This window comes from Mauremys reevesii, linkage group 4, assembly GCF_016161935.1.
Source record: "Mauremys reevesii isolate NIE-2019 linkage group 4, ASM1616193v1, whole genome shotgun sequence".
NCBI classification, from domain to species: domain Eukaryota; kingdom Metazoa; phylum Chordata; order Testudines; family Geoemydidae; genus Mauremys; species Mauremys reevesii.
Window position 1 is genome coordinate 55,087,649 of NC_052626.1, and position 20,000 is coordinate 55,107,648.

Genomic DNA, 20,000 nt, shown 5'->3' on the forward strand with positions numbered 1-20,000 from the left:
CTGCCTCTAGATGAATAATATAACAAAGATTTCTTCGTTGCTGAAGACAATTACTTTAAAGCAGCTTGAAGCTATCATGTGCAATACAAGACAAGTCATTTCTTTTTAGAAGGGATTCAAACACATGTATCAGTATTGTTATCTATTTATAAATTATATATTTAAAAGTAAAGTAAGACAGACATATCTGAAATGTTACACAGGGGGGAAACATGATAAGAGATATTCCAAATTATTCAACCTAATCCTAACCAATAGAACCTTAAAGACACTGGGAATTTGTAGAAGAATTAAGCATTATATGCTGTAAAAAGCTCAGTTAAATACCCTCACAAACCAAGAGAGTCTTTCAGATCTGCAATACACAGGCCTTCCAAATGCAAAACATTTTTCTTTCTGAGGGTTCTCCTTTTTCTTTTCATTCTTTTAATCGCTGAACCTACCAAAAGTACACTTTCTAGAAAATCTTCAGTGCTTTCATGTCTTGTATTTCATACACTTAGCCATCTTGGATTAATAGGAGCCAATGAAGATACACATTCTTAAAACGGCTGCAGTTTCATTGGTCTAATCTATGAACTTTAAAGACCTACGTTTTATGAGCTTTCCTCAGGGTAGATATTTCAATGTTCTAAAAACAGGGTTATGGACTGTTAAATTAAGCACATGTTCTGAATTGACATTTTAGTTCCAGCAGGTTATTTGGTGCCAAGATTGCCAATGTAGTATCTGCAACCCTGGAACATATGTTTACATGTCTTCTTAGCTTTGGGGGGAGGCGGAGGGACCTGAAAACAAAGTGGTGTTGCATAATAATTTTATCCTCAAATATAAAAATTTGAAAAAATGTAAGCAGAGGTTTGCACCTATGTTGTATGAACTGAAGAGCTATACAGCTGAAAATGGTGCATAGACATTGCTGTTTATGACCTTTTCAGCAACTTATATAGTTATATCTTCATCCCTGTTTTCTAATTCAAGAGCCTTACATCTGTCTTTAGCTACAATAAATGTGAATCATTCAATTATACCAAGGGGCGCTAAAATTTTTTATTGTGAAAGTAATGCTAACTGTAGAAGGCAATAGTAATGCTGAGGCAAAATGATCTTTAGATAATGAAACATAATGGGTGACTTTTACTCAGTCTGTTCTACTGAAGACCATTTTCCAGCGTTTACACCCAGAGGGCATATATATAGACCAAATGAAGGAATGTTCAAAAATCATATGAGCTGATCTATGCCAATCTTTCCAAAGAAAGTCAAAAGAATAGTTTACCTGTAAAGATGCTTTACAATGAAACAGACAAGATATAACAATGAGAGAGATGTAAACACACACACAGAGCTACCACTTTACAGTGTAGCACACTTGTAGGTCATTCGAGATTTTGCATCACAATTTTCACAAAATTCAAACATGCACACACTTCTTGCAGGTGTTATCTCATACTTAGTCTGTTGAGCAGCGAAGCTAATCCCTACAGCAACATTTGAAGGTTTAAAAGCTATGTTTTTTGTTTTTAAATGCCTATGAAAACATTGCCTATGCTCAGAGGCCTTTTAAAACAAAACCAAAGCTTTTAAAGCTTCAAAAGCAGCCATGGGAATTTGCTCCTCAGGAGGGAATCCTAAATGAAGGCCAAGTTTCAGTGGCTTCCCCTGGACACTACAAAATGTTTTGTGGGTCTCTTCTACTTCTTTTAATAGGGATGGGCTGAACTGACTGATTCAAGGAAAGAACAGACTGAAATCATTGTCTAAGTCCTAAACTTAACTAAGCCCAAATCTCTTTTTAGGCAAATCAGTCCCAACTAAGTCTATGGCTCTCCCCCAAACCTGCAACCTACAAACCTCATGGATACCTAATGCAACTAACAGAAAGACCCCAGAGAGGCACCAGCTGTAAAAGAGGTAGAATGGAGAACAGAAGAACAGTTTTAAGTTTTTCTGTTGTTAGGAACCTAAAAAGAAAATTGGCTAGCTAAGAATTAAATCAAAGGAGAGGTGCTTCTAGGAAAATCTTCTGAAAGGCAAAAGAAAATGGCAAAGAGAAAGGCTAACATGAGTGTGAAGCCAAATAAAAGAAACAAGAAAATGGCAGTTGAAAGTAATGTAATGTATGTAAGGAAGACAATTTCCTTCCATAAACACTGTAGATTACCAAGTGAAACATTCTAATGTTGTTTCTGATACATACTAAAGGATTTAAAATTTAAATTATTTTATTTAAAATCATATTTTTTTAAATTATGAATGACATTTACATTTTGATTGATGAATGACTGTTGCAAAGTTAGGACATTGATTTTTGAGCTATACCAAAAAGACTAAAGAGAAGCATCAGAACACAGGGCCTTTCAACAATTGGGTTTGAAGTATTATTCTTATAAAGAGGCAACAAAGAATCAAAGTTTGTCTAGAATAAAGCCACAGGATCACAGCTGTTTGAGATGGAAAAGAGCTATTTGTGTAAATAAAACATCCTCCTCCTGCAAGTGTAGGCTATAGAAGAAGATTCAAGGAACATTTAATAAAATGTCATGCAGTTGGAGTGTCGTTTTCTCCTCCTACCCTACAAAATTTTTCATCCATGAGAAACGTATCCTTCCTAAACAATCTGATGAGCGAATGAATTGTTTTATGTCTGGCAAGTGGCTGCCAGACAGTAGAACAGAAATAATCAATTAATGGGAGTTCCCATTGAACTGTGCATGTATGCCTGTCCTGCACATTACCACAGCTGAGACTCAACCTATACCCTTCTGATCAAAGCCAAGAACTCTACCAAGGTGACCAAAAAGGGAATCATACCCAAAGGAGTTGTGTTAGACTTGCTCCTAGATTACATATTATACACCAGGCAACTTTTCAGTACCTTAAGAGCAGCTGAACCTTACAAGGAAATACTCTAAAGACGCAGGTAAAATGATTACATGTGAATAAAGAAGGGGAAAAGTATATTCACATCCCAAATACAAACAGAAGAAGTTGCTTTGAGCTTATAAAAGATATTTAGGAAAAAATGATAACTGAAGAAAAGCACAATCAAGATTGTAGCCTCTGATTATAGCTCTATATAAATTTCCCTCCCCACATACCAAATATTACTATACACACACACACACACACACATATATACGTACACACACACACAAAGATATTTTGAGCCAAATTCTGCCTTCATATATGCACACTCAACTCCCATTGACACACACTGAAGGCAACTGTGGATCTACTGTGTACTTTATATTTACATTTGTAAAATTAAGAATGCAGAAAATTACTTTACAAAGATTGAAAATTCTTCAGCAAATCTAAAAGAAAGGACAATTTATATTTACTAAACAAAAATCATTGATAGCCATTTGAAAGTTTAAAGGAGGGTTATTCATCATACAGCACACATGAATTCTACTAGTGTGGACTTCTTGCTGAAATGACGTTCTCTTTGGTGGGTCCCAGGACTGTGGGATTAGTTTACAAGAAGGAAAGAAGGGCCTGAAACCAAACCTAAATGATGAATTACTATATTAGAAAGTCTGGTCTATATGATTTGTCCAAATTTACAGATTCAGAAGACAAAACAAAAAAGTCAGACAAATCTGTAAGTAAGGCTAAATTACAGATTAATAGAAAGAATAAAAATTCTAAGAAATTAAGAAAGGTCTTCCTTCATAAAATCTTGTCCACAGACAGAACTTTATGCCAAAGTATTCTCAAATTTGGGAATGTGAACTGCTAATAAAATCCAGCATAAGGAAATTATGAGGATAATGAATTTACAGTAAAACAAAGTGTTTCTCCCACCAATGAAGATATCTACAATGGTTTTGTTGCTTTGAAATTTTCTGAAAATGGATACATATAATAGCAAATCCGTTGAGGCACTACCACAAATGAGTATATTACAGTCAAACGGATGGAAGATACCTATATTATTCTTAAGAATTAAGGCTACTGAACTAGTGTAAGAATCAAAGGTAAATTTGTAATATATAATTTAAGGACATTAGTATTCTACATGAAAAAGCTAAAGCAATATTGAACTAAGGAAAAATAAAGCTACTGAAAAAAAACTGGTCAAGTCTAGTGGTTGGAATCTTCTTCTCTGACAGAAGATACTGGACTTTTTTTATGCTTCAGAAAGACAGAAATCTAATCATCTTTTTTGCTAACATGGTAGCAGATGTTTTACCAAAAAGAATTTCATAATTTCTGAATACACAATGTGAGACTAACATTGTTTGGACTTCCAAGAGCATGAAAGGCCATCAGTCAAAGTAAAGATCTAATAAGTAAAAACAAAGAAATAAATGAAAACCCTACTGCCTTTCTTCATAAGGAAAGCATTTGCAGTTTAGGATTGAAATGAAAACGTTGGGATAAAACATGGCGTCCCAATCATGTTCTCCTTTAGCCATATTTGAAAATGATCTCTGCCAGCATGTCAAACAGGTAGTCGACATGAGAACTGAAGTTCAAGAGCCTGATTCTGCAATGGGACTACTCACATGGGTAAGGGCTATTTGCTCAACTAAATGTTTGTAAATTAGGCTCCTAGTGAGCATCAAACTTAGAAAAAAAATTACAACTGACAAACCTTCTGGTTTATTTTTGTTACTGTCAAACCAGTAAGATTTTTCTTTTTTCAGGAAGCATGCTCTTCCTGATGGTTCTTTTATTTTCTTCTAGCTCATAGCATAGACATAGCCTACATCTACCCCGGGGTAGGCAACCTATGGCACGCAAGCTGATTTTCAGTGGCACTCAGACTGCTCGGCTCCTGGCCACTGGTCCGGGGGGCTCTGCATTTTAATTTAATTTTAAATGAAGCTTCTTAAACATTTTAAAAACTTTACTTTACATATAACAATGGTTTAGTTATGTATTATAGACTAATAGAAAGAGACCTTCTAAAAACGTTAAAATGTATTACTGGCACGCGGAACCTTAAATTAGAGTGAATAAATGAAGCCTCGGCACATCACTTCTGAAAGGTTGCCAACCCCTGATCTAGCCTATTGTTAAATACAGATGGTTGGAAAATAGAATAACAATTTCTGCCCAAAAATTCAAAATGCAGAAGTCATTTTATTTTTGCAGGATTCAAAATGGGCCCATTTTCTGCTATATTTTTTAATTTGGAAAATATTTCAATAACAATTTTGGTCAAAAATCTTGGAAAAATTCATGAAAAACAGAAAATGTTGACAACGTTGACCTTTAAAAAGCTTAATATTTGAGAAAATGCTGTTTCTGATGAAAAATCTTGTGTGAAAAATTTCAACCAGCCCAATTAAGAAACTAGGTAACAGAATACGTGTACTAGTTACAATACTAACACAGTTGTAGAAGAGCCAATAATTAAGGGCCTAATCCTGCACTGTAGAAATTAAAGGATGCTTTGCAACTGACTTCATCAGGAAGCAGTTTAGACCCCCAAGTGGCCATTCACCATTTAGGCCCCAATTCTGCAGAAATTTACTCTAATGCTCAGCGTAACTCATGGGAGAAGTTCCATTGACTTCAATGGGAGTATTCGCAATACATAAAGCTAAGCATGTGTGTAAATCTTTACAGGATTGGGGCCCCACTTTGGCTATCACAGGTACATCAGAAGATGGAAGGTATATGCTGAAGCACAAGAACGATTTTCATTCCATCCCACTTCATAACTAGCTTCATATCCCAAGCCGTTTCTTGAAGAAAAATATTTAACATCTCCAAAATGCAAATTATTACATTAAAATCTTTAACTAGTGGCAAATCATAGCTCAGATTTTGGTTTAATTCTGAGAAATAAAAATAAAAGGTAGCAATAAAGAAATACTAAAAAGGTGGTAGCCTTTTGATTGTAAAGAAGACATGGGGTTTTAATAATTTTCTCAAGGCAGTGAACTGACACAATAAAAGTTACACTCATTAAATTTTACATGATTTGTGAACTAAGTACTTTTTATGCAAAACAGGCTTTACAGTTTGGTAGCACAGAAATATGAAAAGCAAGAGTTTTCATTACGTGCTCATCTAGAAAATGAATGTTAGCTTCCTTTCACACTTTTAGTGGGAAATTGTTTTATTTAAAACATTTAAAAGGCTGGCATAGTGTGTTAGTGGATGCAGAATGCCACCACACTTGCATAATCTTGGACTCTTTATATCTAACTGGATGGCTGCCCAGTCCCACAAAACACAGACTAATAATGCATTACCATTGAGTCAAACTAGCCCCTCATTTACACTGGTGCAATCCCAGAGTAATTCCATTGACTTCAGTGGAGTTACTCTGGATTTATACAAGCATAAGGGCCTGATCCAACGCTCATTCAGGTCAATAGAATGCTTTATGTTGACTTAGTAGGCTTTGTGATAGGCCCACAATACAGTTTGGCTCAGTCAGAGGATTTCATTTCAATCCTACACCTATTCCCCCGGGCAAGGGAAACTAGGAGAGCACTCAGCTCCTGTTGGACTGGTAGAAGTTTATGCTTCTCTTGAACAGTCCTCTCTAGCAGATGCAGAGTGAAGACTCCTTCACTGACAAGAGTGCAGCCATTAAGTGGTGAGTTTGAGGTCAGAGGAAGTAAAGGGGAAGCGTGAGCTGAATGATTCTGATTTCCAGTATTTATGTGATATATAAATACAGTCTTGATCCAGGACTGTAAAATTGGACAGGGAGTTCATGCAAGTTTCTGAATTTTATGCTCATAAATAATTTCAAAGCTTAGAGCTCAGCCCTGCAATAAAAATCCATATATGTATGTGTCAGACTCCTTTCCGGTGAACTTTCGACATATAAGAGGAGCTGTGTTCAGTTTTTAATATGACCAATTTGCATCTCTGGACAGATACAAAGAAAGGAAGATGTAGATGAATGTAGTTGCTTAACATGGGCAGCCTATAAGCCTCAAAGCCTTAACACCAGGTTGGGAGAGGAAAAATAGTTCTTTACATAGTTAAGGATTAAATCAGGGGTTGTCAAACATTTTCATAGCATAAATCACATTTTAGAGAACTTGCAGATCATCTTTTGCTCCCATTTACAACTGCATCACATCATGGTTGCAGCTACAGCAATGGCTTTGCTTACATGGAGAAATATAAAGTGCCAATCCCTGGCTGTGGCTGAGGAACGCACAGTGCAAATTGGAAGGATGCAAAGATAGCCAGCTATAAACCACTTCCCCAAGCCTGCATGGGATGCATGCTGGGCTGGTCCCCAGGTGTAAGTTAGAACAGCCAGAGGAACGCTTAAACATTTGTCATCTGCCAATGGCTGGAAAGGCCCTTCTGGGACCTGGGAATCAGCAGGGCACAGGGAAAACATACCCTTTTGCCCCAAGCCAGGCCCGCTATGCTTGCTGCCAGTGGTGTTGGAACAATTTTTACAGTGGGGGTGCTTAAGGCAGAAACCATGTATTTGGGTTGTTATTACTACTTCAAGGGGGTGCAGCAGCACCCTCAGCACCCTTAGTTCCAGCACTTATGCTTGCTGCAGGGAGGGAGTAGTGGCATCAGAGCCATTACAACTGCTATATGCCACCAGAAGATCCCCTTATGTTGGGGATATCCCCTGAAGCTGGCTCTACAAAGTGACCCAACATAGTCAAGCATCTGAGCAAAATATTTATGTATTACTAGCTGTCTTCAATGCAATATGATTTTTTTTAAGGCAAATGCTTTCTACTTCTCTTCTTCATTTCATCTCTCCCTCCATCTCTCTTCTCTCTCCCCTTGCTCTCCTGCATATGCCTTCCTGCCACTCGGTCCCATTCTCCTCCTTTCTCCTGCACATGCTTCCCTGTTTACAGACTATCCTCTCCCCCTGCACATGCTGCACTGCCGCTTGGGTCCCTGCCCCTCTGGATGTGCTATCCTCTCCCCTTCCTGCTACCTTGGACATAATTCTTGATGCCTCATGCTTTTCTCTCTTCCCATTTTCTGCTGATCCTGTGGCCATTCGTCTCTTGTCCGTGGCTGGCACATTGTGGGCTCATTGGTGCCTTATAGGCCCAACCCCACAATAGGAGCCTTGAGAGCAGGGGCGGCTCCAGGCCCCAGCACGCCAAGCGCGTGCTTGGGGCGGCAAGCCGCGGGGGGGCGCTCTGCCGGCGCCGCGGGGGCTTGCTTGCGGGAGGTTCACGGGACCAATGGACCTCCCGCAGGCAAGCCGCCGAACGCAGCCTGCCTGCCGTGCTTGGGGCGGCGAAATGCCTAGAGCCGCCCCTGCTTGAGAGGCATTATGTCACAGGATTACCCAGGCCTTTAAAGGGTTTTAGTGCACATTCTCTGCAATGGATCCACTCCTCCCTGCCCCTTTTGGTGTCATTAGTCCTACGCAGTCTTTGTGCTTAGGCGAGTGCAAGAACTGCAACTGTGGGCAGCTCCTGTGAAAGAACAATGGGGAGGGCTCCGTGTGCCTTTAACCCCTTGCACACCTGTGCAGGGACCAGCTACTATATTGGAGTACACTCCCATAGCAGCTGTGAAACTGCTAGAACATAGGATTACATTCACTACATCAGCCACTGGCAGCAATTCACCACCTCAATCTCCCCAGAATACCTAAAATAAACACTAGTAGAATTATAACAGAATTAAGTGCATTGATTTTTAAAGGAATCTAGGAAAAAAAGAGGATAGTTTCTGTACTTTTACAAAGCTATGTAGAAATGGCCTGGCAAGAGTTATTTCCATTTGTCCCTTCAAATATGAGAAAATATGACGATACTCCCTTTAAAAGATGGATTTCTTTAGAATTTGGGAAACCATTATTAACATTTACTTATACTTTTAAGAAGAGCTCTTGTTTTTGTTCCTGGAGATACGGTATGTGTATCAAGAGCTCAGTTGCAGTTTCTATGGGAATTTCTCCTATGAAATTAATAGCAGTGTAAATTTGAATATTAAAGAGCCATATTCTGGTATCAATTGCATAGGTGTGCAACCCCAATTGTCCAAACTCTGTGAAACGGATATGGATTTGAGACCGGATTCTACTCCTGTTCAAGTCACTCAGTTGCTATAGACATCAGTGGAAGCAGGATCAGGACCTTATATAGATAACCTCCTCCTACATTCAAAATCATTTCCACTCTTTTGAACAGGGAAGACCTGTCTTCCAGCTGACTCTAGCCCCCTTTCTTGGAAAACATCTCCTTGAATGCCCAGTGGAGAGTCTGCCCCTGGCCCAAAATCAAAAGAGAGCTTTTATGAATAGCACAACTATGGAATGTGTCTTGTATTTGGTGCATTTAACAATGTTATTATAAGTAACTTCTGTGGAAAACCATGGTACTAAAGCTAACCTGGTATATTCACAAGGGCCAAAATGAAAAGGAACTGTAATGATAAAATATATTGTGTGTAAATTTTTTCTTTATCATTTCCCCCGCAGCAAAATGAATGCACTGAATGTGATATTTGGCTAAAAGAATCTCTAAAATATCAAGCAGGGTATTCATACTAGTGCTGCCAGTTTTGATGCCCTAAACCTGCTTTCTTGGCCACCACTGTCTGTGTGCACACTGCAGACTCTTAGGCAATGGAGCAAGGAGTAGACTCGATCTTCCTGTGCCAATATGAGGAAAATCAATGTCAATGTCTAAAAGACAGAATTGCTGGTGCACGAGGCCACTAAACACTACAACCCACTGTATAGCTCTAGAGTGTTATAGGCAATCCTCCAGAAACACATACACACACACACACACACACAAAAAATCAAAACAAAACATTGGTTTGGAACAAATCCTGCAATGCATAATTGCCCTTGGGTGCTCTGGTAGATAAAAGGGAGTGCAAACACAAACACAGAGTTTCCCTGAGTTGTTCAAATTAAATATGTTTGTTCAAGAAAAAAAATGTGTAATGGGAAGACATGCTTACATAATGACAACTCAAAGTCTAATACATTGAAGACATTATTCCAAACATTTCACCTTCATGTACAGATTGCCTAGAAACGGTACCCAGGTCTATGCCCTTTCTGGTGACTGACTTCCTAAATGTTGAAAATGTAGCCCTTCTCACTACTTAAAAATCAGTCTGCAATGTTAAGCTATTTCTTTTACCAATTTCTCTGTATTGAAAGAGGAGAAAGTGTCTAAACAAGCAATAAAATACCTAGATGCATTCCCAATGCTTCTCTTGCTTTGATTTCACAGTTACTAATACCAGAATAATACTCAGCACTTCTATATAACCATCCATCCAAGTATATCAAAGCACTTCACTAATGTTAATTGACTGAGACTCACAACATCCTCTGTGCAGTAGCTAAATACTATTGCCCCCATTTTACTGATGGGAAAAGTGGATCACAAAGAGGTAGCATAACTTGCACAAGGTCACACAAATAGGCTTCAGAATCCTGCAATTTGTTGCACATGGGCAGACAGCCACATCCATACAAGGGGCCACTGAAGCAGCTGTCATCCATGTGCAACAAATTGCAGAACTGAGACATTAGAGTATGATGTAAAGTCAAGGGGAGTCTTTCGATTGACTTCAATGGGCCTTGGATCATGCCCTGAGTCAGTGCCAGAGCTATGGTTAGAATCCCTGTCTCTTAGTGCTGTGCTTTAACCTGTACACCACACTGCCTTTCTATACAAATCTCAAATACCAGGGGTTAAATTTTCAACTGTGCCTTACTCTGACATGGGAAGTTGCACCCACAGGGTTTCCACATGCATGTTTTTTCATAGTATATTTTTATGCACGTAAAACTTCTGGTTTTCATTTGCATATACTGTTTGCACGTTTGAATAAATGTATTGAAACGTGCAAAGAGTGAGAGTGCACCAAAACTTGTGGGAGCAAAATTGCAGGCACAATTGTAGATGTTGCTTTTGAGAATTTTGCAGCAAATATTTAGTCAATAATATGATTAAAATACTGAACCTTCTTAAAAAGTAAAAATGAAATGTTATGGACTCATGTCTCTGTCAGCTAAGACTCAGCTGTGTGACTCTTATTTTCACAGTGTGTGAGAGTGGACCAACATGAGGGACACAACTACATAAAAGCAGAGGTGGAAACTTGAAAATATGCTAAATTGATTTCTCTAGCAAATAGAAAGTTTCAGCAACCTCAGCCTCAGGATTAAGCATCTTTGATATCAGCTACCTACAGTAAGAAGAAATAACATTGTAGGTTTGTGAGGGATGGAGGTAAAGTCAGTCCCCAAAATGAGTGACGTACCTTCTGATCAAATACAGAGCTAAGCCTGAGTGCAGATTAAACCAATGTATATATTAAATGGTTTACAACCATCTCAGATTCACTTGGTTGGAAAATGTAAAACTGTAAACAAATATGTCAATCTGCATTAAGAAATGAGTAAAGATGGCTGTCAAACTCCTTCCACCCACTCCCAAACCTAAAATGTCCCCAGAAGCTGGAGAAATCACAGAATGGTTGTCCGCCGCTCTTACCAGGCAAAGTAAAGACAGGAAGACAAAAAGCACATGTATTACAATGTGTATCGCCATAATGCAGTGTTTGATGCTCTAGAGGGCCTTCAACAAGTACTGTACAGCCAAAAATCAATTGAAAATCAGCATGATAACAGAGCATGAGTTGCCCTGTAATAGCCTTAAGACCCCCAAGGCTATATGGGTCCCTTTCATCTGCCACATTGCACTGACTCTAGGGGAGCCTCACTTCCCCTCCCTGAGCACTCTAGACACGTCTGTATCTTTTACCTATTGCTTTCACCTTATATAGTAAGGGGAGCTGACAGCCTTGCTAGATCTTCTTAGCTTTTAAAAGCAGAATTTGATTTATTTGTTTTGTTAGCATCGTCTTTCTTCTTTTCTTGAAGCGCTCCCTTCTTTAATCAGCCAAATGATTTCAGACTATAAATATTCTTGGTTCTAAGAGACAGGCTATATCTAATTATACGATTGAATATTTCAGCAGTAGGTCCTATATCCTGTGTATTTCAACTTGTACTTCAACATCCTTTCCCCCTCCGCCCCCCCGAAAGTACCTTTTAAAAAATCACTGTTCAGGTCCATGCAAATTGTTATGAATGAAACAACAAAGTAGTTCTACAAATATTTCACTCATATGGTAGATTTCATTTCAATATTTCTTTAATTACTTTCCAACAATGTCTGCTTTCTGTTGCATTTACACTACTACTTCTTGGCATTTGGTGCAACCCCCAAAAGATAAGATACATATGTCCCCTATTCACAGTCTTGGCATTTTTACCTTAACTCAGTCATCTAAGTGATTGGTTTGAAAATTACCTTGCTGATTAGCTGGGTTTCCTGGTAATATATAGTGTTAATCCTTAAATTCTGAATATGACATAAGGTATACAAATGTTCTGTCTGACTCAATAGCAACATATCACGGCTTAAGGAGGACATGTACGCTGATCTCTGTGAGGGAAGGAAGAGCTAATTGGGAGTTAGATTCAGTGTGATTATCAGCTTGTTTATGATAAGGGAGTACTCTTCTGAATGGCACTGTAAATTCATCCCTGATTGTGGTGTTAAACCACAGCTCATTTTCCCCCCCTTTTTGTTTGGTTATAAGGAGCTGTATACTATTTTCAGCAGATGACAATGTCATGCTTTGAATTTCTTCAGTCACAAGAAAATTAATCAATCACATGAACCTGTTGTCAGATTTCAACTCTCTCATGGCAGAAAGCACACATTTTTTATGTCTATGAAAGAATAAATTTTAGTAATTTTTCCCCATGTCATTATGAACATTAGACTGACCCAATTAATAGGAATTTTTTCTATGCTGCTGGAACAGACCGTGCTACAGAAAGAGCCATTTGCACAACCTGTTCATGATTATGGGCCATAAGGACACAAAGATGGCATAGACATTTGTGGACCATCTGAATTCTTATAGGGAAAAGAAAAAAAAGAATGACTTTAGCCAACTGTCGTGGGTCATGTTTTTTAATCCAGAGTATTGGACATGTAACACAGCAACAAGAGCTGATCATTTTGTTTAATCACCTTTTGGATCTTTGCCAGATGGTCTCTATTGAGAGCGCTGCAAACAGAGAGAGATGAACTGCGTCTAACATGCCACTAGAGCTTTCCCGTAAATGTCTGAGAACTGAATCCAACAAGAATTTAGTCTCAGAGCAGAAAGGGATACATTTAAAAACTATGTGCATTAACTATACTTTTCCCCATAGAATCCTCACTTGGCATGAATAATTTACCCACTCTTATGCTAATGGGATCATGAAAGTATCCCTCTGTCTTTAGTGCAGCTATTCTCAGCTTTCAGTAATTACCCCACCCAGTGAAAATAACATGGCTTCTGCATTCGAATGGCCTACTAGTACCTGACAATTAGAAAGATCATGGCTGACAGTGGAATGGTCCAGAAATGGACACACAAGCTCCAGTAGCCTGAGGGTTGGTTTGGGGAAAAAAAATGTTCTGTTGTCAACATTTCTTTAGTTGCTTAGGATCAACACAGCATTTAAAGGAATATCTTCTCCCACTCTTTCCCTCTTGCTCTCTCCTTTTGTTTAGTGAAATAGAATTAATTGTCAAAATACCTTAATAATAATTTTAAAAGCTCACTAGGTCATTGATGATAAAATTAGGATTTTTAAATCAGCATGGCCTTGTTAAACAAGTGGAGGGGAAGGGAAATTACAAAATCAATTATAAGTGTCCTTCAGTATCTCAGAATGTAATCAGCTACATGAAGAAAAATCCTCCAGCATTTAGTTAAAAAAAAAAAAGTTTAAAAAAATCTATTACACAGAACTAGTCTTTGACCTCTGTCCACAGCACGCCATGCTAGGTAGTTCACTGTGTAAAAATTATCAGGCTAAAACATCTGGGAAAGAAAGCTATGAAACAGCAGGGAATGTGGCTGGTTTATTGTTTATCTTTTGTTTATGAGGCAGTATTCAAGTTTAATTACTACTCTAAATTAAACTCTAACAGGCATCAGGAGACATCCCTTTACATGACTAAGTTAAAAAAAAAATCCAGAGATTCCAACACTAGATCTTTCAAATAAGTTAACATATATAGGAAGAAATTAGTCAGACTGTAACAACACAGGAAGGCATTTAAACACTTGCACTTACTACCGCATGTTTGAGAGTGTTGAATTATGAAAACATTAATATTGTAACAGACAGATACTTTTATAATTTGGCAAATAAAATAATAGCTAACATTTTGAGGGGGGCCGGGTTAGATCTGGCAGAGGATGTGGGGGTGGGAAAGACCTTAAGGGAAATCTTACCCTCTGCGTTTGAAAAAAGCAAAACATAATCAAAATGATAAAGGCAAAAGTAAATAGCCCACCATTAGCAATCTCTTCAGCAATATTATTTGTTATTTTCTTTTGAGCTTTCATGTAGAGAAGGGAGAAAAGAAGTTCACTGTGTTTACATTAACAGTAAGTGACCAGTTTGGGATGAACTTAGCTGTAGGAAAAATAAAAGTTAAAAACAACTAGCAAAAGATTATTCCAGATGGCATCTGTCATATTGTATCTAGGGATATTTTAAAGAGATTCCTGCCACTATGAAAACATTCCATTGACAGAGTTTTCCTAAGCTGCATTTGAAACCCCAGCACAACATATTTAGAACACATAGTAAATGTTATCTAATAACTTGTATATTTGTAGGGAAAAAACATTTTTGCATATAACTATGTGGGTTGGAAACTAAGAGAGTAAGATGTAAGTCTTAAAATGTATTATAATATTTTAAGAGCTCACTCACCTCTAAGCTTTAAATTCAATAAAAGGTGGGGATCTGCAGTTTTCACCAGTATAATGACTAGAAAACTGTACAATAAATAAAAGAGATTTACTATGAAATTCTAGCCCCATTGACTGGTTGATAGGTAGGGACATAAATGGTAAAAAAAAGATGTACTTGTTCACACAATCGAATAAAAGAAAAGAAAGATGGGTGGATACTAATATGTTAATATATTTAGCTAAACTGTTTCTGGCAGCACTACGGTTAATGTGCATGTGGTGTGCAGTGTGAGCTCAGCAGTTACTGGGCCAACTGTCTCAGTATTTCTGGGAATTCTGCCTATTCACAGTGCAGGGATTGTTCAATTGCTGCAAAATGTACAAAATGAATTTTACAAAAATGAATTGTAAGGAAGGCCCCATTACAACGATTTTACAGCAAAGATGTCAACATCAATTTTTCTCTCATGCATAGCTAATGATTAAAACAGCATATTCCATTTGCCTAAGACAATTTATTTCATATTGGCACATCAAAATATTGAAATACAATGTTATCTTTACTCTACCCTTATTATTCATTGCTGCTGAACCCACACTATTGTTCAAGCCATGAAAAATAAAACAAACTTGGCAAGAAATACTTAAAACAAAGGCTCATCAATATTCTCCAATTTGTCAACATCTCAATTACAGCAATGGGAAAAAATGTAAATTTCATGTGCTCTAAACACTGAGGGGTCTATTCTCCTGTCAATGCACATGCGTAACTCCCGTCACCATTAATGGGAATTACTCATACCCATCAACACAAGGACAGGCCCCAAAAACTTGAAAGGAAAAGATGAATTAATAAGAGCTACTTTCTTCCTGTATCTTCCTCAACTGAAAAAAATCATTGTTCTTTAAGAATTGTTCATAGTGCACATAGTTTATCTTCAGGAAAATAGTGCCTTTAGAAATGATGCATCTCCAGTAAAACATTATTTATTAGGAAGTTTGCTTTTTCACAACAGAACCTGGAGTTTACTTTCTAGCAACAAAATGATTATTTTTCACCAATAAAACTGTATCTTCACTCTTTAAGGTGTTAAGATGAGAAGTTCTGAAGATATAAGGAGGAGATATGCATACAATCCAATGCATGCATATCTACACATGATATGTAAAAGAATAATGGGCAAAAAAATCATAAATGCATGTTGTTTTGTAATAGCAAAGTTTGGGTATGAAAATTCAATTGCATACTGTGTATGAACACATTGCATTATTTAATACAGCTCCTCCTTCTTTCTGGATCTATTATGATTTGGTTTCAAAGCAGACTCATTTTACATATGCCTACTGTGTTAGTAAAGTTTCAATATCAAGAAAGGCCTTTTCTGACTTACCAACTAATGGTGTTTCCAAATTCATATATCATAATGTATTACACAATGAACAAGAAACTCACCCAGACTAACTTTTCCAATATGCATCAGTCCAAAGATATAACCTAGGATAAGCATGTGTGATTTCAGTCAATATCTCTGTTGACTTTGCCCTGAAGCAGATAATTAATCTTTCCCACAGAAAGCTAGTGTGGGCAAATCAGTGGGACAAAACATCAAACTACCACAGAAAAATGTTTAAAGACTATTTAAGATATTTTTCTGAACAAACGGTGCTCAGATCCTCTCTACAGTTGGCCAAAGCCTGCTCACCTTACTCACACACATAGATCCAGTGCCAGTGGAACTACTCACATGAGTAAAGCAAGCAGGATTTGATCCCATCTTGTTAAGTTTGCTGCTATACGCTGCAAAACGAGCTTCCTGCCTTTGGCTTGTAACTTATAGACAAGTTTACCATTGTGGGTCTGATACCAAGAGGTGCTAAACATCTGTATAAATATGTCCATATATGTCTGAAATGTCTGCATAAATAAAATGAAATGGGAGGAGTTGGGGGACCAAGTGAACATGAGGCAGTGGGGCCCCAAATTTCTCCCAACAGGCCTGCTTGTGGGTGCTTAACACCTCTAAGGATTGGGCCCTTTGACTTAAAAAACTAAAAATGTGACAAACCAGGTATACAATCTTGGTGTCATAAAATATGAAACTAACACTATTCTCCAGTGGTTTCCTGTAGACCACATGTTTTTAAACCTTAAAAAAGATTGATTTCCTGCTTTTCATGCATAATCTGCCATATTCATTATTTGAAATATCCCATAAAGAGATTAAATAAGAATTAAAGTCTGTGGGTGACATATCCATCACCATGGCATAAACCAATACAGAATACTAGAAGTTGCTAGCATTTTAAAGCAATAATTTGGACATTACATATGCAAAGGCACATTTTACTTTATTTTGCAAAGAATAAGGAAAATGTAGCCCCTCAAAAGACTTAAAGATTTCCCCCCCCCCCCCCCGCCCAATGAAATGGCTGGATGCTAAAGCTTCACACACCTTTTAATGTGCTGCTTAGGGTTTTACAGATATATTCCCTGCCAAAAACCCTAGGGTCTTCTATCTCTCCTCCCCTTCTTTCAGCCCCTTTCCTGCCGTCTCCCTTGCCATAACTCAACTAACCCAACAGAACCAGTCAGTTTTAAATTTCAGTTGGGACCCCAGTGACCTGTTAATGAATCTACAGAGAGGAGAAAAACTCACAGTGTTGAGTTATGCCTGGTGTTGCTAGCTGACTTGGAGTCAGAAATGCTTGAAGCGTTAACGTAATTGCAAGAATGTGAAAAATGAAGCGTTGGGCTCCTGAGCAAAGCGAAAGGTCAAAGCAAGCCTTACACAAAACAAGTCTCTGGAAGATGGCCTCATTAGACCATTAAATCAGCTTCTCCTTTTACTCCCTCCTTTGTAAAATGTTTTGAATGTTTTGTTTTTATTATTAGATGTATTTAACCCTTTCTCCCTTTCACTGGAGAAAAAAAATCTGATTATATTTACTACATTATTTACTATTCGCTACAATAGTATTTTGTGACATTGACCTGGGTCTGTGAATCTGAACCAGGCTAAAGTCAATAAATGCTTGGTAGATTACAGGTCACTAGTAGTTATGTTTGTTAGATGATCGATACAGCATATAGTGTAGCTTCCCCTTGTACAGCTGAGGTGACATGCTAAAAACAACACAGACACTCACCACTAATAAAATTAGGATAATATTTCATCATTCACTGCCCGAAGGTCCTTTTTGTAACTCTTTCAGTGCCAAAATATTTTAACTAATTTCAAACTTCCCCTACATTAACCCTTTTGATGCTGAATGGGCAGCCGCTGTGCTGTGGCAATCTGCATCAGATACTGCACTCCTTAAACAGGCAAAACTCCCATATGGCTTAATGCTTTCCAGTCACAACATCATGGGAGGAGCCCTTTGTGTGGATCTACCTTATCCTGCACAGAGGGTCAACAACATCGATGGCAGCATCCACCCATCACCAGATCTCACTGACATTCCCTTAAGAGTGAGAGCTGGAACTGAGAATGGGTGGGTCAGGGGAATGAGTAGGAGGATCAGGAAAGGAAGGGCCAGGAAAGAGTAGGAGGTGAAGAGGCAAGACTGAGAAGGAGCAATGTGGATCACTTACCTCTGCCACCCCACCTGACACTGGTGGAAAAGCCATTGGGATATTAATGCAATCTGAGGCTGCATTAACTCTTTCATGAACTCTTCCATCCCAGAGAAACCCCATTGGAGGAGCGGTGCCCCAGAGGCAGCAGCAAAGGAGAGCCTTGGCAATGCAGTTTCAGTGGAGCCAAATGATCAGAGAGCCAGCAAGGGTCAGACAAGCGGGTCCCAGACCTGGAGGAGAGGCACAGATTCTCCTCACAGATGGCTGCAGCCTCTTTCAGATTCTGGGGATCCATGTGGCTTGGGGATAGAACCACTGCCTGTTCAGTAGTTATGGGGCCAATCCTGCCCCTCCAATGGAACAATCCAAGGAAAATTCAACAAGGGGATTCTTGCAGAATTTTCTTCCAATAGGTACCCTCTTGTAATTTCCCTGGGAGGATGAGGGAGGGGAGGCCATAGTCTTCAATGGGAGTTTTAGGCCATAGTCTTCAATGGGAGCTTTACCTAAACATCACGGGAGTGTGCATCTTTCAAGTGCTAGCAGCTGATTGGAGTCCTGACATTTAATTTGTAGATTGGCACTTCAAAAGGAAACATACCAGGTAGATAGGGAAGCACTTTAGGTATTTTTTTTCCTAGCACACCAGGCAACACTCAGGTGATTAAATTGGTTCCTACACAGGAGCCCACTGGATGCCTAAATAAGTATCATATATTTGTGAGCATACAATACCACAGACCATAACTTAGAATGATAGATCTTATATCTGGCTACCTTAGGGTTGACCTCTGCCTATGCTTCATACCAAATACTGAGGTCAGCCTAGGAGTATTTGCTGACAGCCCCTAGCTTTACATGCCTGGAGATTAGCAGTTGGGTATTCAGGTGCAGGATCCCATGACCACAGTACTCACTCCTGCTGGCCATCAACCAGAGCTCAAATTTTCTGTCCTCCAAGCTGCAGTACAAGACATGTCTTTGTGGTCAAGCATTGTTTGATGATGGATCATTGCTGAATTATTTATGGTTGTTGGGATTAGGGAGTGGATAAAGGTATGGGGCCTATATGTCCTGCTTGGGATGGACAGTTTAGAATAATGCATTGACGTATTTAAGTTATGTCATACTCCCAAATGCCACAGGGATGGGCACTTTAAAAATAAATAAATATTCCACTAAATCATCATCATTTTAGTGACAAGAAATCCATATTGTTATATCTATATCTATAAACCATAACGTTTGCTAGTTAATTACTAGAGGTTTCACTGACCTGGTGCTTTCTAATTAAAGCCCTCCTTGTCATTAGTTGCTGTGGCTGTTATAGTTCATTACAGGCCTGGTCCAAATCTAGTTAAAGTCAATGGAATGACTCCCATTGACTTAAGGCCTGATCCAACTCCCACTGAAATTAATTAAAAGATTCTGAATGACTCAAATGGGAGTAAGATCAAACCCTTTATCATACCCTCTTCCACTTTCTAGCACCAATAATCTAAATTCACCCTGTACAAATAATCTATAACAACAGGAGAGGAACCCAGTTCAATATACCAAAGAGAAACTGGTACTACCACACTGAACCTCGGGAATGTTTAAAATGTGAACCCAGATCAAAATCCAAAAATCACAGTGAGCCTCACCTATACAAGAGATTCCACCAAAACTCAATTTCTGAACACCTGGGGCCTGA

The 20,000-nt window shown here is 38.5% G+C and overlaps 1 protein-coding gene across 9 annotated transcripts in view; it reads right to left on the bottom strand.

Moving 5' to 3' along the window:
- MEIS2 (Meis homeobox 2) overlaps positions 1-20,000 on the bottom strand; it is a 188,806-nt gene that overhangs the window by 146,042 nt on the left and 22,764 nt on the right. The gene's annotated exons all lie outside the window — the stretch shown is intronic.